The sequence below is a fragment of the Onychomys torridus genome, chromosome 23, assembly GCF_903995425.1.
Source record: "Onychomys torridus chromosome 23, mOncTor1.1, whole genome shotgun sequence".
In the NCBI taxonomy this organism is placed as follows: Eukaryota; Metazoa; Chordata; class Mammalia; order Rodentia; family Cricetidae; genus Onychomys; species Onychomys torridus.
The window spans coordinates 27704834-27731510 of NC_050465.1; the positions used below are offsets into that span (position 1 = coordinate 27704834).

The 26677-nt window shown below is 38.7% G+C and overlaps 1 pseudogene; it reads left to right on the forward strand.

The window, feature by feature from the left end:
- Positions 1 to 23339: 23339 nt before the first annotated feature.
- On the forward strand, positions 23340 to 26282 carry LOC118573000 (annotated as a pseudogene).
- Positions 26283 to 26677: the final 395 nt, after the last annotated feature.

The following is a 26677-nucleotide window of genomic DNA, read 5'->3' on the forward strand; positions in this document are numbered from 1 at the left end:
GGATTACAAACCAGTAGCAAAGAACAGATCTTCAACAAGATCATAGGAGACAATTTCACCAAACCAAAGAAAGAGCACCAACACTGACAAAGAAAGCAAGAAAACACCAGAGCCAAGACCAGAAAAAAAAAACTCACCTTGGCATATCACAGTTAAAACACAGAAAAAAAGAAAGTGTATTAAAAGCTACAAGAGAGAAAGCACAAGTCACATATAAAGAAAATCTATCAGAATAACAGCTGATTTCTAAAGGAAAACCTTAAAAGTCAGAAGAGCCTGGAACAGTGCAGTCCAAGTTCTGAAAGACTGGTTATCTCAATAGATGCAAGAAATGCCTTTGACAAAAATCCAACATACCTTCATGACAAACATCCTAAAGAATATAGAAATAAAGGGAACAAAACTCAATATAAGAAAAGGTGTACATAAAAAATCCACAACCAACATTATCCTAAATGGAGAAAAACTTGAAGCAGTCACACTGAATTAGGAATGAGTTAGGGCAGTCTACAATCCATACTCCTTTTCAGTATTGTGCTTGAACTACTATCTGGAGTAGTAGTAAAGCAAGAAAAGAAATTTAAGTATGAATAGGAAAAGAAGTCAAACCAGCCAGGCTGTGGTGGCACATGTCTTGAATCCCAGCATTCGGGAGGCAGAGCCAGGTGGATCTATGTGAGTTTGAGGCCAGCCTGGGTTACCAAGTGAGTTCTACGAAAGGTGCAAAGCTACACAGAGAAACCCTGTCTCAGAAAAAAAAGGAAAAAAAAAAGAAGTCAAACCATCCCCATTTAGAGTTTATGTTTTATTATACATTAGAAATTTCAAAAATTCTATAAATGACAAACAAATTAAGTAATGTGGAAGGATATATAATCAATTAACACAAACCAATAATGTTTCTATACACCAACAACAAACATGCAGGGAAAGAGATTATGGGCACAAATTTAATCATAATATCCCCAAAGAAAATAAAATATCCAAGAATAAACCTAATAAAGGAAGTTAAGGACCTCTATAATGAAAACGTGAGCCTCTGAAGAAAGAGATAGAAAATGAAAGATACTAGAAAATGGAAAGACATCTCATACTAACAGATTGGTAGAATTAACATTGTGAAATGATCATTTTACCAAAAGCTATTTACAGATTCAATGCAATTCCATCAAAATCTCCATCCAATTCATCACAGAAATAGTGTCTTAGTCAGTGTTATATTACTGTGAACAGACACTAGGACCATGGCAATTCTTATAAAAGAAAGCATTAATTGGGGCTTCCTTAGGGTTTCAGAGGTTTTAGTCCATTATCTTCATGGCAAGGAACATGGTGGCATGCAGGTAGATGTGGTAGCTGAGAATTCTACACCCAGATCCCAAGGCAACAGGAAGAGAGAGACTAGAGCTGGATTGGTTTTCTGAATTGCCAGAGCCTACCTTCAGTAACACACTTCCTCCAACAAGGCCATATCTCCTAACCCTTGTCAAGTAGCACCACTCCCTAATGGCCAAGAATTCAAGTGTATGAACCTATAGGGGCCAATATTATTTAAACCACGATAAATATGCAAGAAATTACCCTAAAATGCATAAAGAACCACAAAAGACATAAAAAAGCCTAAACAATGCTACAGGGATTACCATTTCAGAGCTCAGGATACATTACAGAGCCATAGTAATAAAAATAATGTTACTGGTACCAAAACAGACATGTAGACCAATGGAACAAAATTAAAGACCTCAAACATGATTACATGTAACAGCAGCCATTTAATATTTAACAAAGATGCACAAAAAATGCACCATAGAGAATAGAAAGTATCTTCAACAAATGATGCTGGGAAAACTGAATATCAACTTAAAGAAGAATCATATTAGGTACATAGCTATCAAGTGGCATTAAAATTAACTCCAAATGCAGCGAAGACCTCAGTTGAAACTGCTATAAGAAAAGATAGATAGGCAGTATTCTACATGATATAGGTGTGAGAAAGAACTGTGTTGGTTTGAATGAGAAAGGCCCCCAGCAGTTCCAAAAGGCTTATATATCTGAATACTTGACTCACAGTTGGTGACTCTTTGGGAAGGATTCAGAGATGTGGCCTTGTTAAAGGAGGTATGTCATTGGAAGTGGTCTTTGAAGTTTCAAAAGTCTATGCCACTACCAGTTAGTTCTCTCCCTCTCTCACCCGCATGCTCTCTCTCCCTCTTTCTCCCTCTCTGTCTCCTTCTCTCTCTTTCTCTCTCTCCCTCTCTCCCTCTAGCTCTCCCTCTCTCTTTCTCTCTCTGTCTGTCTCTGTCTCTCTGTCTCTCTGTCTCTCTCTCTCTGTCTCTCTCTCTTTCTGTCTCCCTATCCCGCTCCCTCTCTCTTTTTCTGTCTTGGTTTGCTGTCTCAACATAGAAACACTCAACTAGGGCTCTTGTGCCATGCCTGGATGTTGCCTGCCATAAGGATCACAGACTCACCTTCTGACACTATAAGCAAGTTGGTTCTCAATTAAATTGTTTCCTTCATACGTTTTCTTGGACATGATGCATTGTTAAAACAATAGAAATGTAACTAAGACAAGAACTTTTTAAATAGGACTCCATTTGTCCAAGAATCAAGGCCAACAATTGACAAGTAGGACTTCATAAAACTTTATAGCTTCTGCAAAGCTAAAGAACCATTCATGAACTCAAAAACCAGAGTCAAGAAACAAATCACCTGCTATGAAACAATCTTTTGTACACTATGAATATATGTTACTCTTGTTGGCTAATAAAGAGCTGACTGGCCTATAGCTGGGCAGGAGGAGGTTAGGCAGGAAAACTAAACAAAGAGGATGCTGGAAGGAAGAAGGACAGAGTCAGAGGAGTCAGAAGGTCTCCAGATGGAGAGCAAGCAAGACATGCCCCAAGACTCAGGGCAGCACATAGATTAATAGAAATTTAAGTGTAATACCTAGTTCATAATGAGACTGAACTAATGGCTGAGCATCTATAATTAATATTAAGTATCTGAGTGATTATTTGGAAGCAGCCAACAGCACAGGAAAACTCGGCCTACAATCACTATGTCAAAAAAAAAAAATGGACTGGGCCCTGAACAGAGTATTTTCAAAAGAAGAATAAACATGCCTAAGAAATATTTCAAAAAAAAAGAGTTCATCAACCCTAGCAATTAGGGAAATACAAATCAAAACAACTTTGAGGTTTGAGGTTTCATCTTACCCCACCCAGAATGATTAATATAAACAAAACAACTGACAAAAAAATCTGGAGGAGATGTAGAAAAAGGGGAACTATCATTTACTCTTTCTGGAATTGCAAACTGGTATACCCATTACAGAAATCAGTATGGAAAATTCTCAAAAAGCTAAAAATAAATCTACTACATGACTCAGTACCCAAATCCTTGGCATATGCCCAATGGACTTGACATCCTAGTCCACAGATACTTGTTCAGCCATGTTCATTGAATGCTCTACTCACAATAATTAAGAAATAGAAACAGTCTAAATGTCCTTTAACTGATGAATAACAGGTAATGAAAATATGGCACACATATACAATGGAATACTATTGAGCTATAAAAAATAAAATTTGCAAGCAAATGGATAGAACTAGAAAAGTTCATATTGAGCGAAGTAATCCAGACCCAGAAAGACAAATGTTGCATGTTCTTTCTCACTGGAGGCTCCTAGCTCCAAATCTTCAGAGGTGAAAACATAGTCTGGAATAACTTCAGAAATCATGTAAGTAAACAGAGACCAAGATGGAGAGTAGTGATAGGAGAGCAATATAGAGGGGAATAGCAGGGTACATGTGATCTAATGAGAGAAATGAGAAAAATAGGGGACTATAACTAGGGTAGGAGAAAGGAGGGTAAAATAACATTAAAGATGTCTGCAAAAGCCATAAAGAATCATACTACTAACTACCTATCTAAAAATAACTACAATACACATAAGTCCATGTATTCTATTTATGCATATGTGTGTATGTATATATTTATACATATATAGTTTAAGTGAAATTTTTTAGGCTGACAATGCTCCTTCCAAGATCCAAAGACCACCAAACAAAAACCCCCAATATGCCTGTATGTCATCATTTTGGTCATTTTACTAAAATTTTAATGTCTATACTGGGTAGTCTTCACCCCCTCATCAAGAAAACTTCTCTTTGCAACAGAGACCACCAGTACAGAAAACCACAAACAATCAAAACACAGTTGTGGAAACCATCATATAACTCTTACAATTAAAGCTTAGGGATCATTATAGAATATCAAAAGAAAGCACAGAAATACTGTAAGAGCTAGAGGATCAAGGGGATTGCAATAAGATTATGTCTTCTATTATACCATACATTATACGTATAACGTCTCATCAATATGACTGTCTAAAATGAGCTAAAGTATGACATTGGCAATGCTGAAATTGGGAGAAACAAACTTCACCAGGGATGAGCACACTAATTGCTTATGCAATACCATATGGTTAGTCCTGAAAACATACATACAAGTAATATTATACAGATTGAGCAAGTTGATTTCTTTTTTATTTTATTATTATTATTATTATTATTATTATTATTATTATGTTTTAATTTTATACATCATCCATGGGTTCCCCTGTTCTCCCCCTTCCTGCCCCCAGCCCCACCTTCCCTTATCCCTTCCCCTCCATTCCCATCTCCTCCAGGGCCAAGATACCCCTGGGGATTCATTTAAACCTGGTGAATTCAGTACAGGCAGGTCCAGTCCCCTCCTTCCAGACTGAGCAAAGTGTCCCTGTGTAAGCCCAAGGTTCCAAACAGCCAGCTCATGCACTAAGGACAGGTCCAGGTCCCACAGCCTGGATGCCTCCCAAACAGTTCAAACTATTCAATTGTCTCACTTATCCAGCGGGCCTGTTCCAGCTGGGGGCTCCACAGCCTTTGGTTCATAATTCATGTGCTTCCATTTGTTTGGCTATTTGTCCCTGTGCTTTTTCCAATCTGGGTCTCAACAATTCATGGTCTTACAGTCCCTCCTCTTCCTTGACAATTGGACACCTGGAGCTCCACATGGGTCTTGGCTGAGGAACTCTGCATCCACTTCCATCAGTAATTGGATGAGAGTTCCAGCATGACTGTTAGGGTGTTTGGCCATCTGATCACCAGACTATGTCAGATAGGGTTTCTCTCGACTATTGCCAGGAGTCTACAAAGGATGTATCACTGAGGATTTCAGAGAACCTCTACAGCACTCTGCCTATTCCTGTTCTCATGTGGTCTTCGTTTATCATGGTCTGTTATTCTTTGTTCTCCCTTAGTGTTCCTGATCCAGCTGGGATCTCCTGCTTCATTAAACTTTCTTTCCCTCAAACCTTGTCCTTCATTACTCCCACTGTTGTCCAGGTTGTTCACATAGATCTCATCTATTTCTCTGTCATTGGGTGATCCCTGGGTCTTTCCTAGGGTCCCGTTTTCTAGGTAGCCTCCCTGGAGTTGTATAGCAGTCTAGTCATCTTTGTTTTACATCTAGTATCCTCTTATGAGTGAGTACATAACATGTTTGTTCTTCGGGGTCTGGGTTACCTCACTCAGGATGATTTTTTCTAGATCCATCCATTTGCCAGCAAACCTCATGATGTCATTGTTTTTCTCTGCTGAGTAGTACTCCATTGTGTATATGTTTTCTTAATCCATTCTTCAGTTGAAGGGCATCTAGGTTGTTTCCAGTTTCTGGCTATTACAAACAATGCTGATATGAACATAGCTGAGCAAATGCCCTTATACTATGATTGAGCATTCCTTGGGTATATGCCCAAGAGTGCTACAGCTGGGTCTTGGGGGAGATGGATTCCCAATTTTCTAAGGAAGTGCCATATTGATTTCCAAAGTGGCTGTACAAGCTTGCATTTCCACCAGCAGTGGAGGAGAGTTCCCCTTGCTCCCCTTGCTGGTATCTCATAGTCATTTTGATTTGCATTTCCTGGATAATTAGGGAGGTTGAGCAATTCCTTAAATGTCTTTCAGCCATTTGAACTTCCTCTGTGGAGAATTCTCTGTTTAGTTCTCTGGCCCATTTCTTAATTGGACTGTTGGGTATTTTGATGTCTAATTTCTTGAGTTCTTTATATAATCTGGACATCAGCCGTCTATCAGATGTGGGGTTGGTGAAGACCTTTTCCCATTCTGTAGGATGTCGCTTCGTCTTGTTGACCATGTCCTTTGCTCTACAAACACTTCTCAGTTTCAACAGGTCCCATTGATGGATTGTTTCTCTCAGTGTCTGTGCTACTGGTGTTATATTTAGAAAGTGATCTCCAGTGCCAATGCATTCAAGAGTACTTCCTACTTTCTCTTCTATCAGGTTCAGAGTAATTGGATTTATGTTGAGGTCTTTGATCCACTTGGATTTAAGTTTTGTGCACAGTAACAGATATGGATCTATTTGCAGCCTTCTACACATTGACATCCAGTTATGCCAGCACCATTTGTTGAAGATGCTTTCATTTTTCCATTGTACATTTTTGGCCTCTTTGTCAAAAATTGTATGTTCATAGGTGTGCGAGTTAATGTCAGGGTCTTCAATTCAATTCCATTGGTCCACATGTCGGTTTTTATGCCAGTACCAAGCTGTTTTTATTTGGGTAGCTCTATAGTAGAGCTTGAGGTCGGGGATTGTGATGCCTCCAGAGGTTGTTTTATTGTACAGGATTCTTTTGGCTATCCTGGGTTTTTTGTTTTTCCATATGAAGTTGAGTATTATTCTTTCCAGATCTGTAAAGAATTGTGTTGGTAATTAGATGGGGATTGTGTTGAATGTGTAGATTGCTTTTGGTAAGGTCCTTCACATGCTTAGTTAGAGTAACCCCAAGGTATTTTATATTATTTATGGCTATTGTAAAGGGTGATGTGTCTCTGATTTCCTTCTCATCCTGTTTGTCTATTGTATATAGGACGGCTACTGATTTTTTTGAGTTGATCTTGTATCCTACTCTGTTGCTGAATGTTTTTATTAGCTGTATCAGTTCCTTGGTTGAATTTTGGGGGTCACTCGTGTACACTATCATGTCATCTGCAAATAGGGAAAGCTTGACCTCTTCCTTTCCAATTTGTATCCCCTTAATCTCCTTATGTTGTCTTATAGCTCTGACTAGAACTTCAAGTTCTATATTGAATAAGTATGGGGAGAGGGGACAGCCTTGCCTTGTTCCTGATTTTAGTGGTATTGCTTTGAGTTTCTCTCCATTTAATTTGATGTTGGCTGTTGGCTTGCTGTAGATTGCCTTTGGTATGTTTAGGTATGCTCCTTGTATTTCTGATCGCTCCAAGATCTTTATCATGAAGGGGTGTTGGATTTTGTCAAATGCCTTTTCAGCATCTAGTGAGATGATCATGTGGCTTTTTCTTTCTGTTTGTTTATATGGTGTATTACATTGACCGACTTTCATATATTGAACCAACCCTTGCATCCCTGGGATGAAGCCCACTTGATCGTGGTGGATAATTGTTTTGATGTGTTCTTGGAGTCTGTTTGCCAGTATTATATTGAGTATTTTTGCATCAATGTTCATGAGGGAGATTGATCTGTAGTTCTCTTTCTTTGTTGCATCTTTGTTTTGTTTAGGAAGCAGGGTAATTGTAGCCTCATAGAAGGAGTTTGGTAATATTACTTCTGCTTCTATTGTGTGGAACAATTTAAAGAGTATTGGTATTAAGCCTTCCTTGAAGATCTGGTAGAATTCTGCAGTGAAACCATCTGGTCCTGGGCTTTTTTTTTTGTTGGGAGACTTTTAATGACTGATTCTATATCCTTAGGGGTTATTGGTTTTAATTTTACACATCAGCCATGGGTTCCCCTGTCCTTCCCACTCCCGCCCCCACCCCCACCTTCCAGAAAATTATCCATTTCTTTTAGATTTTCCAGTTTTGTGGAGTAGGGTTTTTTGAAGTATGACCTGATGATTCTCTGGATTTCCTCATTGTCTGTTGTTATGTCCCCCTTTTCATTTCTGATTTTGTTAATTTGGATGCTCTCTGTCTTTTGGTTAGTTTGGATAAGGGCTTGTCTATCTTGTTGATCTTCTCAAAGAACCAACTCTTTGTTTCATTAATCCTTTGTATTGTTCTCTTTATTTCTATTTTATTGATTTCAGCTCTCAATTTGATAGTTTCCTGGCATCTGTTCTTCCTGGGAGACTTTGCTTCTTCCTGTTCAAGGGCTTCAGGTGTGCTGTCAAGTCACTAAGGTGAGATTTCTCCAGCTTCTTTATGTGGGCATTCAGTGCTATTAATTTTCCTCTGAGCACTGCTTTCATAGTGTCCCATAATGTAGAGAGCTGCGTGCATCTGCACCTTAAAGATGGCACTGGCTTCCCCCTCCAGAAGGTGAGTGCTCAAAGTGGTAAACAAATCCTTATTTGGCTGTGGCTGGAATCCAGTGTTGCTTGCGTTTGCATGGACCAATGGTCAGCACCCACGTGGCTGTTCAGGGTTGGCCGCCCATGCCTACTTAAGGGCTGGGAGAGGCTTACCCGGGGAGAGACATAGCTTGTAACAAAGTCCTGAATAAACTGCTTAAAGAAGAGCTCCGGTGTTGTGTCATCCTTGCTGGTCGAGGCAGGCAGGACAAGTGGTGGCTCGTACTGGGAGCCTCCTCATCTTTCAGTGGGGCTCAGAACTTTCTGCAGTCCAGGGGTATATCGGTAAGTCCTCAGGTAAATTGGGGATCCACGACAAAAGCGGGGTTTTGCTCTCACCTGTAAATAGAGGGGGAGTGGGATAGTAGAGCTGTGACTACAGCGGATGGGTAATGACGAAAACAAAGTAAGAAAGTAAAACCAGAAGGCTGGGGCTGTTTGGTAAAGGCTCCGAGAAACCTCTAAAATTGAGGAAGAAAAGATATACTAAGATGGGCATTTCCTCCTCGCACCCAATTTTTCTGGCTCTTAATGAGCTCCTTAAAAAGATTTCTAAAAGAATGTGACATCGTTGCTCCCTGGTTCACAGTGTCTGGTAGTCTCACGGTGGCGTCATGGGAGGAGCTAGGACATGACCTAGACTTTGCTGCAGAACAGGGAACGCTTTAGAATGGGGTAAGACCAGTATGAAAATTAGTTAGAGGTTGCCTGGAAGATCAGAGATAGAATGACACTGTGGAAAATGGACAGGCAACTCTAGAGATACTCCAGGAAGAGAGGTCGGAGAAGGCAGCCTCCGAGAAAGCCGCCTCTAAAAAGGCCGGTAAAGATGAGAAACACAAACAAAAGGGACAGAACAGCTTATACCCTAGCCTTTCAGATTTGGAAGATTTTGAGGACTTAGAGTCCTCCAGTCTCTCTGATTGAGAGATGAGGACATGGAATCATATGCAAGTCTTTACAAAGTACCAAAATAAAAAAGAGACGTAAAGACCAAGAGAAGAGTCGGGGTGAAAAGGAAAAGGAGCAGGAGTCTGAGTCTCACGTCCCTCCTCCCGCTCCTCCACCATATCCTGACACGTACCCTGTGCCATCGAATGCGGGGCATACTTTAACCCTGATGTGTGGAGGAAAGTCAGGACAGAGATGCAGGTGGCATTCCCTGTGTTCCAGAATCCTCAAGGTAACAGGTACCATGAGCCTTTGGATTTTAAGGTCATTAAATCATTGGCAGAATCTGTCGGAACCTATGGTATTACAGCCTCCTTCACAGTGGCTCAGTTGGAAGCTTTACACAGGTTCGCTATGACACCAGCGGACTGGATGAACCTAGCAAGGGCCTGTCTCAGTTCAGGGCAATATTTAGATTGAAAGACATTTTTAATAGAATTTGCTAATGAGCAGGCAGCTACAAACAGAGCCACAAAAGAAGGACAGGCAGCTTGGGATGTAGACATGTTATTAGGGCAAGGCAGATTTGCTAATCAGCAGAATGGGTACCCAGTTCAAGTTTATGATCAGATAAACGTCATTGCCACAAGAACATGGAAAGCGCTTCCCAATAGAGGAGAGGTGAATGGCAACCTCACAAAGATCATTCAGGGGCCTATGGAACCATTCTCTGATGTTGTGGCTCATTTAATAAAAGCCGTGGGAAGAATCTTTGGTGACCCTGATGCAGCTATGCCTCTAATAAAGCAGCTGGTTTACGAGCAATGTACAAAAGAATGTAGAGCAGCCATTACACCGTATAAATCTAAGGGTTTAGAGGTCTGGATAATGCTGGCCTTGTGGCTGTGGTTCTGCAACTCAACCAAAAGAAAAATGGAGCCAATGGCGCCTGTTTTTGATGTGGCAAGATGGGTCATGTGAAATGTAACTGCCCCCAAGGAGGAAGTAACCAAAGAATAGGGAAGAGCCAATGCCCTATCCCTGGAATATGTCCAAAATACAAAAAGGGGAAGCATTGGGCTAACGAATACAGATCAGTTAGAGATATAAATGGACAGCCCATACAGAATAGTGGTCTTCCAAAAAACGAACAGCGGGGCCTCTGGCCTCAGGGCCCACAAATATATGGGGCAGTAGAGAATCAAAAACAAAACAAAAACCAGGAGCAATGGCTGACCCTCAGACATCCCAAACACCACGGCGAGCCACTGCAGGTTCAGCAGGATTGGACCTCCGTGCCACCACCCGACTCATATTGACTCCCCAAATGGGGGTACAGATAGTAGAGTCGGATTTCAAAGGTCCACTTACCCGTGATACGGTAGGATTACTCATTGGTAGATCGTCTACGACACTGAGGGGCTTACAGGTCCATCCTGGGATTATTGATTTGGATTATACTGAAATAGTCAAGATCATGGTTGAGTCGCCTAAAGGTATTACTGCCATTTCCCCAGGAGATAAGATTACACAACTTGTCCTGTTACCTAGTTTGCATGAAACTTACCCAGCACATGATAGGGAAAGGAGAAACAAGGGGTTTGGATCCTCAGGAACAGACTTAACATTTTTATCCTTAGATTTGGATCAAAAACCAATCTTACAATTGACTGTTAATGACACCAAAATTAAGGGACTCTTGGACACTGGAGCAGATTGGAGTATTATTGCTAGTAAAGATTGGCCTCGAGGATGGCCAATACAAGTCTCCTCTCAAATGTTACAGGGATTAGGTTACGCTAATGCTCCAAATGTCAACACAAATTTATTAAATTAAAATGATAAAGAGGGACATTCTGGTGTTATGCAGCTGTATGTCCTAGAACTCCCAATTTCCCTTTGGGAAAGGGATTTAATACAGTCTATGGGACTAAAATTAAGTAATGATTATTCCAAAGAATCCCAAGTTATACTAAAAAATATGGGCTATCATCCTAATTTTGGGTTAAAAAATTTTTTACAAAAAAAGAAAAAAAAAAAAACAAAAACTCCAATACAAACACAACCAAGACAAACCAGACAAGGACTAGATTTTTCTTAGAGGCCACTGAGGAAGATATTCCCATATCTTAAAAAACGAAAAAACCAATATGGGTTCCTCAATGGCCACTCTCCTCCGAAAAGTTACTTACAACAAAACAGCTAATACAAAAACAACTAAAAGAAAGACACATCAAACCTTCCCTATCTCCCTGGAATACTCCCATATTTGTTATAAAAAAAATCAAAAAAATAAAGGTTACTACATGACCTTAGGACAATAAATAGACAAATAAAGATTATGGGTCTAGTCCAACATGGGCTCCCATTATTGTCAGCCTTACCAGAGGATTGGCCAATTATAATGATGGATATTAAGGATTTTTTCTTCTCAATACCATTACATAACAAAGATAGTGAGAGGTTTGCCTTTACACTGACATCCATAAATCATAAAGAACCCGATAAAAGGTATCAATGGGTTGTCTTGGCACAGGGCATGGCCAACAGTCCTACTATATGTCAATTGTATATAGCAACTGCCTTAAAACTTTTAAGACAACAATTCCCAAAGCTAAAGGGCCTTCATTATATGGATGATATACTTTTAACAACTAAAAAAAAAGCCTGTTACAGTCAGCCTATAACTTTTTAGTTGAGATATTAAAAAAAAAAAAAGAAATTATATATTACTCCAAAAAAGATACAACAAAACAAAATTATAAATTATTTATGGTCCAAAATAGGTAGTCATCAGGTCATGCCACAAAAATTAAAGATAAAAAAAAGATCATCTTCATACATTAAATGATTTTCAAAAATTATCAAAAAATATAAATTGGATTAGGGACAGCTTACAAATGGCCAATTATAAGTTAAAGCCGTTATATAAAATACTAAATAGAGATTCGGCTCTTGATTCGCCAAGACATTTAACGCCTGAGGCTAAAAAAGTCTTAAAAAAAATTAAAAGATAGGTTACATCAGACTTTTCTCCAACAAATACAAGATGTTTATAAAATTAGCTTATACATTTTACCTACATTCAAACAACCTACTAAAATTTTATAACAAAAGGGATCTTCATTATGGGTTCATCCCCAAATTTCTCCCACAAAGTCTATAGAGTATTATCCCACTACTATAACATTACTTACACAACAGAGCATTCAACAATGTTTACTACATTTCGGGACTTCCCTTAAAGCATTAATAGTACCATATAATTCTAATCAAGTAAAAATGTTATATGCCACCATGGATGAATGGACAATATTATGCTGCTCCTATCAAGAAAATGTAGACTGCCATTATCCCAAGCATCCACTATTAAATTTTTTTAAAGAGCACCCAGTAATTTTTCCTAAAATAACTGCTTCACAGCCTATTGCTGGGGCCAATGTTATTTTTACAGATGGTTCCAAAACTGGTTGTGGTGCTTACATGATAAATTCAGATGAGCCTGTTAAATATCAATTCTCCCCTGGAATGCCTCAACAAGTGAAACTCTTAATTGTCATTAAAGTCTTTAAGGCCTGTTCCTTTCCATTTAATTTAGTCTCAGATTCAAGTTATGTTGTTAATGCTCTAAAAAGCCTTAAATGTACAGGGCCAATCAACCCTTCCAGCTCAGTAGGCTCTTTATTCCAACAATTACAAGGGTTAATATGACAAAATACAAGCCCATTCTTTATACAACACATACGTACACATACAATATTACCAGGGCCCTTGGCTAAAGACAATACTAAAATAGATTTATACACTAGAAAATACATGTTTATGGCCTCTACAATTCAACGCACATACACTTTCCATAAAAAATACCATGTAAATACAAGAACATTACAACAACGATTTTCTATCTCACATGCTAATGCGCACAAGATGGTTCTAGATTGTCCCCAATATGTTGTTTTCCATCATCCCCCTGGACTGGGGATTAATCCTCATGGTTTGCTTCCCCTAAAAATATGACAGGTGGATGTTACTCATATTTCTGAGTTTAGACATATCAAATATGTCCATGCCTCTATGGACACTTGTTCAGGTATCATACATGCCACCCCTATGACAAAAAAAAAAAAAAAAAAGCTTCTCATGTCATTGCCCACTGCTTAAAAGCTTGGGCCGCCTGGGGTAAACCTCAACAACTAAAAACTAACAATGGTCCTACATATACTGGACAAAAGCTTGCCTCCTTCTGTCGTCAAATAAATGTACAGCTGATACATGGCCTTCCCTATAATCGTCAAGGCCAAGACATTGTGGAGCGCACTCATCACTCCCTAAAAAAATTGCTTCAAAAACAAAAAGGGAAAATAGGCTATGGCCGTACCCTGAAGGATAGACTTTCTATTGTGCTTTTACCTTAAATTTTTTTAATTTGGATGCTTCAAATTATTCAGCTGCGGACAGGCATCAGTGTCCGCACAGCCCCTTAAAGGGAATGGTGAAGTGGAAGGATACCTTGACGGGTACCTGACATGGTCCTGATCCTGTGCTGACATGGGCACGAGGTTCTGTTTGTGTTTTCCCACAGGATCGACAGGATACAATTTGGGTACCTGAGCATCTGGTGAGAAAAGCTCAGGGCCAAGCTGACGGTCCTCAGCCTGATATCGATGGGAACGTCGGAGCAGAGATGGGGAATCCTTTCAGCATTTCCAAGACCAATACCAGTACAACATGACTCTCACTTGTTCCCACGATTATTTATACCTTAGATTTACCCTACCTTCACTTGGAAAAGGAGATAGCACCCATTGGGGAAAATAGATCATTCCAGTTATCAGAGTCCGTATGTTTTCAACTGTTGTATAATAGATCTGAAGAGCCAAAATCCATCCCATTATAGAATCAAACTGCTGCTTGGTTTGACCTCCCCAACTCTACTAGTGGCCCTTGTTTAAATACTAGTGCATCCTGGGTCCAGGGATGGTGGCCTATGAATCATTCAAATGAAGCGCCACCTATGCAGCCCAAGTGGGCCCCTTATTGTTGGGGAAATAATTGGGGTGGAGCCTGGCCCATGGTCATGATAGGGGGAGGACAACAAGATGTAAGTGAATTTAAGTGGTCTACTTCAAAACCTTTTGCATCCTGGGATTCCTACAAACCTTGTCAAGAGGATTATCATGTAACGACCTCCCCTGCTAACCCAACAAGGGGTGTGTCCGCTACCAATGCTGGATGAGAGGATGAGGGAGTAATACCATGGCAAAATGTATCATATAAGCCTACTCCCGTCTGTGTACATACTCCTTTCATGTTTATTGTTAGTAATGGTAGCTTAGAAAATTGTGATAATAAGACATGCTTTCATGCACAATGCTGGAATGCTTCTTTATTTTATCAAGCCATGGTGGTGCATATACCTAGGTGGATTCCAGTACCTGTAGAGGCACCCACAGCCATGAGCATATTTAGAAATAAAAGAGATTTTGGCATTATGGTGGCTATTATTGGAGCTATAGCCCTTGCCACTGCCGGCAAAAAGGGGGAACTGTAGAGAGCTGCGTGCAGCCGCACCTTAAAGATGGCACTGGCTTCCGCCCTCCGCCCTCCGCCCTCCCGACAGCGAGTGCTCGAAGTGGTAAACAAATCCTTATTTGGCTGTGGCTGGAATCCAGTGTTGCTTCCGTTTGCATGGACCAATGGACAGCGCCCACATGGCTGCTCAGGGTTGGCAGCCCATGCCTACTTAAGGGCTGGGAGAGGCTCGCCCGGGGAGAGACATCGCTTGTAACAAGGTCCTAAATAAACTGCTTAAAAAGGAGCTCCGGTGTTGCGTCATCCTTGCTGGTCAAGGAGGGCGCCACACCATAAGTTTGGGTATGTGGTGTATTCATTTTCATTGATCTCTACAAAGTCTTTAATTTCTTTCTTTATTTCTTCCTTAACCCATTGGTGATTCAGTTGAGCATTATTCAGTTTCCATGAGATTGTAGGATTTCTGTAGTTTTTTCTGTTGTTGAAATCTAACTTTAAACCATGGTGGTCCGACAGAACACTGGAGGTTATTCCAATTGTTTTGTATCTGTTGAGATTTGCTTTGTGGCCAAGTATGGGGTGCTGAGAAGAAGGTATATTCTTTTTTGTTTGGGTGGAATGTTCTGTAGATATCGATTAAGTCCATTTGAGCCTAACATCAGTTAAGACCATTATGTCTCTGTTAAGTTTCAATTTGGCCCATCTGTCCAGAGGTGAAAGTGGGCTGTTGAAGTCTCCCACTAGTAATGTGTGGGGTTTTATATGTGATTTAAGCTTTAGTAATGTTTCTTTTACATATATGGGTGCCCTTGTGTTTGGGGCATAAGTGTTCAGAATTAAGACTTCATCTTGGTGGATCTTTCCTGCAATAAGTATGTAATGTCCTTCATGATCTCTTTTGATTGATTTTAGTTTGAAGTCTATTTTGATGGATATTAGTATGGCTACACCAGCTTGCTTCTTAAGACCATTTGATTGGAAAGTCTTTTCCCAGCCTTTTATTCTTAGGAGGTGTCTGTCTTTGAATTTGAGGTGTGCTTCTTGTATGCAGCAGAAAGATGGGTCCTGTTTTCGTATCCATTCTGTTAGTCTGTGTCTGTTTATAGGTGAATTAAGTCCATTGATATTAATGGATATTAATGACCAGTGATTGTTCGTTCCTGTTGTTAGTTTTAATTTTTGGTGGTAGGTGTGTGTATTTCTCTTCTTTGGGGTTTACTGCTGTGGTGTTATCTATTGCCTGTGTTTTCATAGGTGTATCTGCCTTCCTTAGGTTGGAATTTCCCTTCTAGTACTTTCTGTAGGGCTGGGTTCGTGGATAAGTATTGATTAAATCTGGTTTTGTCTTGGAAGGTCTTGTTCACTCCATCTATGATGATTGAGAGTTTTGCTGGGTATATTAGTCTAGGCTGGCATCCATGGTCTCTTAGTGTCTGCATTATATCTGTCCAGGTCCTTCTGGATTTCAAAGTCTCCATTGAGAAATCGGGTGTTATTCTGGTGGGTTTGCCTTTATAAGTCACTTGGCCTTTTTCCCTTGCTACCTTTAATATTCTTTCTTTATTCTGTATATTTAGTTGTTTAATTATTATGTGGCGAGGGGACTTTTTTGGGTGGTCTAGTCTGTTTGGTGTTCTATAGGCTTCTTGTATCTCCATAGGCATTTCCTTCTTTAAGGTGGGAAAGTTTTCTTCTATGATCTTGTTAAATATATTTTCTGTGCCTTTGAGTTGGTATTCTCCTTCCTCTATCCCTATTATTTGTAGGTTTGGTCTTTTCATGGTGTCCCAAATTTCTCGGCCATTTTGGGTCATGACTTTGTTGGTTTTAGTGTTTTCTTTGACTGATGAATCTATTTCTTCTACCGTATCTTCAACACCAGAGATCCTCTCTTCCATCTCTTGCATTCTGTTGGTTATACTTGCCTCTGAAGTTCCTGTTTGTTTACTCAGATTTTCTATTTCCAGCATTCCTTCTGCTAGTGTCTTCATTTTTTCTATTTCCCTCTTCAGGTCTTGGACTATTTCCCTTGTTTTTTCCTGATTTTCTTTCAGGGACTCAATTGTTTTCTTCTGCTTTAATTGTCCTTTCCTCTATTTTTTTTATAATGTTCTTCCCAGTTTTTGTTTGTCTGTTCCTCCACTTTATTTTTTATTTCTTCTATATAAGTCTCTAGCCTCTTCATGATGTTACTTATAAGGTTGTTTTCTTCTTCTTCTTCCATTCCGTAATGTTCAAGTCTAGCTGTTGGAAAAGTGCTAGGTTCTGGTGATGCTGTATTGGTCTTTATTTTTTTGTATGTACTTCTGCCTTGGTGTCTGCCCATCTCCTTGTGGGTTCGTTCTTGTTCTTATCAGTGTACTTGGTCCAGACAGAGCTGACAGATTTAGGGAGCCTCTCTCTAGTCCAGATGGAAGCTCTGGGCCAGATCGAGCTCTGGTCCAGATGAGAGTGTTGGCCGGATAGGAGCTGGGGGGCTAGACTCTGAGTCTCAGGACGTCCCTGGATCTCCTTATCTTGTCCAGATGGGACCTCCTCTTGTCCAGATGGGAGTTCTGCAACAGGATGGAAGCTCTGGTCCAGATCAGATTTCCGGGGCAGATGGGAGCTGGGGGCTCTCTGGTCCAGATAGGAGATCCAGGACAGGATGGAATACTGGACACTGGTCTCTAAGACTCCGGAATTGGCTGGAGTCTCCAGCAGATGGGTTTGGGGGCAAGGCGTTGAGGTTGTATTGTCCACTGGAGGGTCTCTCTGATCTCTGGTCCAGATGGGAGTTCCGGGGTGGATGAGCAAATTGATTTCTATATTTAGGAATATATAGGTGTAGACATATATGTATGTAACAACAATTAATTAATGAAAACATGTATACAATTAATGTTATGCAATCAACAGGTTGCATTTTTGTATTTAGGTACGTGTGTGTGTGTGTGTGTGTGTGTGTGTGTGTAACAATGATTAATGAATGAATTTGAAAGAGAGCAAAAAAGCATATATGGAAGGGTTTGGAGGGAGGACATAGAAGGGGAAAATTATATAATTGTAATCTCACAAAATAAAAGGAAAAATTTAAAATTGAATGTTTTTTAAGTTAAAAAAAGACACACATTATTTCTAGAGTACACTGAGATTATAGATTTAAGTAAAGAGAGAAATTTATTTTCTTGTAAATGTTTTAACGTAAAATGCAAAAACATAGAAATAAGTATTAAAAAATACTCTTAAGTCAAATATTTTCCAATTTAACAAAAATTTCAGACCTCATCATAAATCATTAAACCCCAGAGATAAAACATTTCCCATGAACAACACCTATAAAGAGAGAAGACAGAGAAAAACTGCCCTCAACATGAAAAAATGAAATATATCACACTTTCAGTGGGTTGAAATATTTTCAAAATAAAAATATGGTGATGTGATCAATGTAATTTTAACAAATATATATTGTGTGTGGGAATACTTTCTAAATTTCTCTGAAATTGGGGGCAGACTTTATGATACTATATCAAGATGTCTTAAGAGATTAAGCCAAAATGTCTCAAAGTAGAAATAGTGTACCTAATTATTATTCTTAATCATTTCACATACATTTCAAATACAATAATGCTTGACAATTACAGGCAATTTAAGGATCTATAGTAAATACAAATTCTGGAAAAGAAGAAAATAATAGCATAACAGCAGTTATGAAAGCATGTCCAATGAAAGGAAATATCTTCTGTAATGGTAGAAGTCTTACTATCTGGATTAACTAATGTACTTAAAATGTAAATAATGTGAATGATTACACAGCTATAACAATGCACACAAAAGAGATTTCTAACTTCTCAAATCTATTGAAAAAATATGCTAAGAGAATTTTTATCCATGGCATAGTTTTATCTGCTTGTAATCCCAGCACCTGGGAGCTGAAGCAGTATAGTGAGTTCTAAGCTAGCCTAGTCTTGATATGAAGACTATGGCTCAATGAAAAAAATAAAAGAAAAAAGAAGCCAGTAACTGAGCATTTAACTCAGTGGTAAAGTACTTGACTAGTACGTACAAGGCCTGTATTTGATCTCCATGTAAAGACACTTGCTTATCCATATTCATTACTGCTCACTAGAGCCAAGAAATGAAAATAGCCTAGATACCCACCAACTGGGAAATGAATAATGTGGTATAAATACTCAATGGAATATTACTCAACTATTAAGAGAAATAAAAGTATGAAATTCACAGATAAATGGATGAAGCTAGAAACAATAATCCTGCTCAAAGTAACCCAGACCCAGACAAAAAAACAAGTGTCACATGTTTTCTCCCATTTGTGATGTTAGCTTTGAACCTTTATGTGTGTTCCATTCAGAATACCCATAGGGGTCTGGAAATTACTAAAGATAGGAGGGGCTTTCAAGTACCAAGAGGTAGAATGCATTTAGGGTTTAAAGGGAATTGTGGAGCATTGCAAAGTAACAGAAGCAAAGAACACAAAAAGAGGTAAAACAGGTGCCACACAAACAACAAAAACACATCACAAAGAGGTGTCAATGAGACAGATAAAACTGCAGCTTCCTACCTGAAAACAGTCATTATATATTACATAAATGATTCAGAACATGAAAAAAATTGAAACTAGACCATGCTAGACATGAATTTATATGATTTAAGACAGAAATTGAAATAAAAATCATTTTATAAAGAAAGCCTAGACTAGAAAGAACAAAAGAATAATTAAGTAAGGACAGATACAAGAAACAAAGCTTTTAATTCAGACATGAATGTAATAGTTTCCTCTCTGGGCCTTTGCAGAGGGTGGGGATAAGAAGCCAGGGTCGGACCTTCCAACCTCCAAATCAGACAAAGGCATCTTCCTAACTGATCCCCACTTCCAAGTGTGTGGATTATAAGCTCTCCATCAGTGAAGATGCCTACTAACGAAATGTTTACACAAATTCATGTGCCATTCTGACAAGAAAACACATAACATTGCATCACCTAGCAATATCATTGCCCATCTTTGTTTGCATAAAGGGACTATGATGTTCACCACACTACCAAGTTACCTCAATGACGCATTTCTCAGAAGTTTGTCATTAAGTTACAGCTGATAGAAAAGAAAGAGATTCATTTTTTTCCAGATTTTTTTTTTGAGTTGAAGATCGAACCCAGGGCTTTGTGATTGCTAGGCAAGCGCTTACCACTGAACTAAGTCCCCAATCTGAGATTCATTTTTTTAAATTGACTTTTATGATTATGGAAGCTGGCAAGTCCAAAAAATGTGGATAGAACAGAAGATTGGGGACCCAGGTAGAGTCAGTGCTGCTATTCAAGCCCTAAGGCAATCTGGACATAGACTTTCATCTTTTGTGGGACACGGTGGGGGCAATAATCTGCTTTTTTCCAGATATTGATATAAATGTGAAACTCATATAAACTAGATGCCTTCAGTGCAATATATAGGTATGTGTGATCAGATTACTAGGTTTCATGACCTAGCTAATTTGAAATATCCATTTCATGACTACTGATACCTAGATAGGAAAAAAAGGGGAAGAAGAAGGGTGATCTCAAGAGACCACAATAGAAAGGTGTTTAAAAGAGCAGAATTAATAAAAAGTTAAATGATATCTCTTACAAGATCTGATATGCCAGAAGAACCAAAAATTACTCTGCCAATCCTTTGTTCCTTTGTCTGAATCATGAGGGAATTAGATATTGTAGAGTTTACCAAACCCTGAAAAGATACTAAGATTAAAAAACATAATGAGAACATGTTTCATTTATACTTTTCTCTACCTTGGTTTCTATTTATTCAAATCCAAATTAAAATCCCCTGATTTGAATACTTTTGTATTTGGCTTCTTATTCTTTACTATCCCAAATCCAAGTAAATAATTTTCTAACAATAATTTATAAATATGGTAATTTCCACCTGCTCTCTTAATTTTTTTGTTGAAAGACGGGAAGCAGCTGGCTTTACTCCTGGGAAATTAACAGGAAATATTCATGGATCAAATTCCTGAAGCAATTATTACTGGTTTCCCTTGCAGTCTAATGGTTGGAGTCAATAACTGGCATTGTAAACTGCATGCAGCTCCATGGGTCAAGGAGTGACTAGAGGCCTGGTTGGTTTAGTGTGTAGATGGTCTCCATAGTATTGAATCACCTGGTCAGAAGGAGTTTCAAATAGTTGCTTTTGACAATTTGGATTAACGGGAGATTAGAAATCCCTACACTTGTTTATTTGAATTGTTTTTATAGACTGTCTTACTACTACCAGGCCCCAGGCTGTATTTAAAGACATCATACAACAAACATAGGTCTATAATTCTAAATCCCCATGTTGGTAGACACAAGTCAGAGAAAAAGCTAAAAATGGACATAACTATGAGTATAATTGGTACCTTTGAATTGGGAAATATACAATAGAATAGAAGCTTGCTATAGGCATTTGGGTCACTGATTGTAACCTAGGGTAGTTGGAAAGACTTGGAAATTAGAGGCATTTAATATGAAAGTAGAACTCACGTTAAGGAGGATGACAATCAGGGAAGCAAAAGTTCTTTAAAACAGATCCAAAGTCTGTGCAAAGGATAAGAGAAAAATTTAAAGAACCCAATAATTATCTCACAAAATGTTTCTAAACATTATACACATTACTAAGGTTTATGTTGGTAAATCTCATTTAAGAAAAAGAATACAATAAAATTACATAGGCAATTTAAAAAGTAAAGGAAAAAGTACTCATCATAATACTGATATTGTTCTTTAAAAATTATATGATAAAAGTTCTTAATGGCATAAAAAATTGAAATATAACAAATGCCATTTACTGAGAAAAAACAAAATTGCAACTATTCATACAATGATGTAAAAATATAAATTACAGCTACCTCTAATGATATGGATATGTGTGGAAATCATAATAGTTAAAGATAAAATAAATGTCCTAGTAAACTATTTTGTGATGAGTTATCTCAATTGTCAATTGATGGAATCTAGAATCACCATGGAAACAAACCTTTAGGCATGTCTGTGAGAGTATTTTCTGAGAAGATTAACTGGAGAGAGAAGGGCAACTCAGCATGTGGATGTCACACCCTTTGGTCTGTGGTCTCAGGCTGAATAAAAAATAGAAACCAAGTGAAAGTTTATCATTTATCCCTCTCTGCTCCATGACTGAGAATGCAATGAGATCAGTCTCTTCACCATCTTAACACCATGTCTTTACCCCTCCTTCAAGTTAGTTTGTCAACATTTTGTTATAGCAATAATAAAAGTAGTAGGTATATTAGTTATGGTGGCTTACACATGTAATTGTAGCACTTGTGAGGCAGAAACAGAAGCATAGCAAGCTCCAGGCCAGCCTGAGCTATATATAATAAGACACTATGGAAGAAAGACAAAGGAAGGAAGAAAGTTATGAAGAGGGAGGGAGGCCGGGAGGGAAAGAAAGAGAGAAAGGAAAGAAGGAAGATCTTTTAAAAGATGAAATACTTTATACAACAAAGATACCATCAGAAGATGAAAAGATAACACAAATTATATTAAAAACCTACAAATCATATAAATGTTCTGGAATTATGTCAAGAATATATAAATAACAATTACAAATCAATACTTTTAAATAACCTACATGAAAGTGAGCAGTATCTGTGATGGTTGGTATTGTCAATTTGGCAGACTCTGGAAGATGGGAGATAGGCTTGTAAGCACACCTGTGGGGAATTATGTTGAGTACACTAAGGTAGGAAAACATACCCAGTGTTGATAACACAACTCCTGAACTGGGATCATAGATTATATAAACAAATTAGCCAATCAATAAATGGTTTAACTGAATAGACAGTTCTCAAAAGAAAAAATACATATGACCAATAAATACTTGTGAAGGTTTTCAACATCCTTAGCCATCAGGGGAACAAAGTAAAACTTCTCCAAGAAGTCAGATAGCTTTCATCAAGAAAACAAATGCTGCATGAAGGAAAAAGGAACCTTATCCTGCTGGTGGGAATGAGAGCATGTGCAGCCACTATAAAGATCAGGGTGGAAAACAGAATTGGCATACAACTTCTCTGTACCATTTTGGAGTTGAACACTTGAAGGGTTGGAGTCAAGTTACTTGTATATTTTGTTTACTGCTACACTAGTGACAATAGTCAAGAAATGTAACCATCAGAGATGAACAGATAAAGAAACTGTAAGCCATGAAGAGAAATGAAATAATTTCATTTTTGGGAAAATGAATGGAACTGGAAATCGTTATGTTAAGCAAAATCAACCAGACTAAGAAAGACAAATATTTCACGTTTTCTCTTATATACAGAACCCTACATTTTATGTGTCTGTGTAAAAACCACAAAGGAGATTATGAGAAGGGAGGAAGATATATTCATTAGGAAGAGAAGATAATGGAATATGTGTGACATAAAAGCAGAAAAGGGGACTAAATAAAAAAAAGGAAGCCAGCCAGAGGGACCTGGAGACATTACACTTTCAAAGTATAATGGAAAATATGTATTAAAATGCCATAATGAAGAGACCGGCAGGAATTTTTCAAAATGGGAGCACGGAGGCGCTGCCCAGGCCTCAGGAGTTACTGGGGTACCTTTTGGTGGCATTGGCAGTGTCGCCAGCGGCGGTGGCAAAGAGAGTGCAGCCCGATGGGCGCCAAGACCCTTTGGCTGCTCAGAGCGCTGCCTTGGGAGGGACTGCAAGACTGCCTAGTCCAAGCACCAGGGCCAGGAACATGGCTGGTGCATCAGGGAGAGGATCGAGGACTTTAAGGTTGGAAATCTACCCGGTAAAGGATCATTTGCTGGAGTCTACACAGCTGAGTCCATTCACCCCCATGGTTTGGAAGAAAGCCAATGTACAAAGCTGGAATGGTATAGAGAGTCCAGAATGAGGTGAAAATACATTGCCAGTTGAACACCCTTCTGTTTTGGAACTTTATAATTACTTTGAAGATAACAACTATGTATACCTGGTGTTAGAAATGGCCCATAATGGAGAAATGAACAGGTATCTAAAGAACCGAATGAAACCGTTCTCAGAAAGTGAAGCGAGGCAGTTCATCACAGGAATGTTGTATCTTCATTCTCATGGCATATTACACCAGGACCTCACACTCTCTAACATATTACTTATATGTAATATGAACATAAAAATTGCTGACTTTGGACCAGCAACACAATTGAAAATGCCACATGAAAAGCATTACACACTCTGTGGAACTCCTAATTACATTTCACCAGAAATTGCAACTCCAAGTGCACATGAACTTGAATCTGATATCTGGTCATTGGGCTGTATGTTTTATACATTATTTATTGGAAGACCACCTTTGGCACTGATACAGTCAAGAACACATTGAATAAAGTAGTATTGGCAGATTATGAAATGCCAACCTTTTTGTCACAAGAGGCCCAGAATCTTATCCACCAGTTACTTTGTAGGAATCCTGCAGATTGGTTAAGTCTGTCTTCTGTATTGGACCATCCTTTTATGTCATGAAATCCTTTAAAAAAAATAAATAAATAAAGACTTAGGGACTGTAGAGGACTCCATGGATAGTGGGCATGCCACAATTTCTACAACAATTACAGCATCTTCCAGTACCAATTTGAGTGGTAGCTTACTTGACAGAAGACTTTTGATTGGTCAGTCACTTCCAAATAAAATTACTGTATTTCAAAAAAATAAGAATTTAAGTGATGGAAGTGAATTCAGGGGATGGAAGCAATTTTTGTACACAATGGGGAAACACAGACCAAGAAACTAATAATAGGGGATGGGGAAGAATAATTGAAGATTCAGAAGAAAGGCCGCATTCTCAATACCTTCCTCTGATAGATCCAGTGCTTCTAATCAGTCTCAAGCAAAAAAGTACTCAATTGAATGATGTCATTCAGTAGAAATGCTTTCAAAGCCCAGAAGATCCCTGGATGAAAATGAAGAGAGTTCCAATCATCATTGTCTAGGAGAAACTCCTTTTCCATTTGCAGACCAGATGCCTCAGATGGAAATGGTACAGCAGTGGTTTCGGAATCTGCAAATGAATGCTCATTTAAGAGAGACTAATGAACACAGCACTGCTAGTCCAAACAGAGATTTCCAGAGCTATCCAGATTCATGGGATGTGTTAAGAAATGCTTGGACTGATACAAGAGCCAGCAAGAATGTTGATACGTCTGCTAACGTTCATCCTGTCAAGCAGCTGAGTACAACAAAGTACATGACTGCACATCACAGTAAACCTGAGATCATGCCAAAGAACTGGGCTTACCTCCTCATTCTGAACAAAGCAAGAACAGGAGTATGGAGTCAACATTGGGTCACCAGAAACCGACCTTACGAAGCATTACATCTCTTTTGATTGCTCACAGATTAAAACCAATCAGACAAAAAACCAAAAAGGCTGTGGTAAGCATCCTTGATTCAGAAGAGGTGTGTGTGAAGCTTCTAAAAGAGTGTGCATTTGAAGGATTTGTGTAAGAGGTTCTTCAGATAGCTAGTGATGGGACTATGATCACTGTTTATTATCCAAATGATGGAAGAGGCTTTCCTCAGGCTGATAGACCACCCTTACCTACTGACAACATCAATAGGTACAGCTTTGACAATTTACCAGAAAAATACTGGCGGAAATATCAGTGTGCTTCCAGATTTATTCACCTTGTAAGGTCTAAAACTCCCCAAATCACTTATTTTACACGATATGCTAAATGTATTTTGATGGAGAATTCTCCTGGTGCTGATTTCAAGGTTTGGTTTTATGATAGAGCCAAAATACACAAAACAGAAGATTTAATTCACATGACTGAAAAAAACAGGTAAATCTTACACTTTAAAAAATGAAACTGAAGTTACTACCTTAAAAGAGGAAATAAAGATATATATGGACCATGCTAATGAGGGTCACCATGTATGCTTGGCACTGGAATCTGTAATCTCAGAGGAGGAAAAGAGAAGCAGGAGCTCTTCGTTCTTCCCAATAATTGTAGGAAGAAAACCTGGTAATACTACTTCACCTAAAGCCTTATCACCACCTCCTGTGGACCCAAGCTACTCAAAGGGAGAGCAAGCATCACCAAGCAGATTGACATGAATAGCATGGCATTCCCAACACAGACGGCTACAGCTGAAGGACTTGGCCACACAGCCACTGCCACAGGAACAAATTGCTCTTCTTCAAGTCTTCCTAAATCAGCGCAGCTTTTGAAATGAGTTTTTGTGAAAAATGTTGGTTGGGCTACACAGCTAACTAATGGAGCTAGTTGTATGGGTTCAGTTTAATGGTGGGTCACAGCTGGGTGTCCAAGCAGGAGTGTCTTCCATCAGTTACACGTCACCAGATGATCAGACAACTAGATACAGAGAAAATGAAAAATTACCAGAATGCATCAAACAGAAATTACCGTATCTTTCTTCCATCCTTCTGATGTTTTCTAATCCAACTCCTAGTTTTCATTAACTAAAGTCCTTTCAGATGTCTATATTTAATAAATGAATTTTTGGTTGACTTTCAAAAAATGCCATAATGAAACCCAGTATTTTGTATATTGACATAAAAATCAATTTTGAGATTATATTAGAAAGATATATAAATAAGAATCACCAAAAACCCTCTGAAAAGATGTTCAACATTCATCAACCTCAGGATAATACAAACTAAAACTATCTAGCTAAACATTATGTACAATAGATATCATAACAAGGATTGTTAATAATGAAGGGCAATGGGCACTCTCGGGCAGGACATGAAACAGAAAGCATGAGGGAACAGGAAGCATGGGGGAACGCTGTTGGCTGCTTCCTGGTTCACTCTGACTTGTTCACTTTCCTTTTCTTCTTTTTCTTAATAGATGA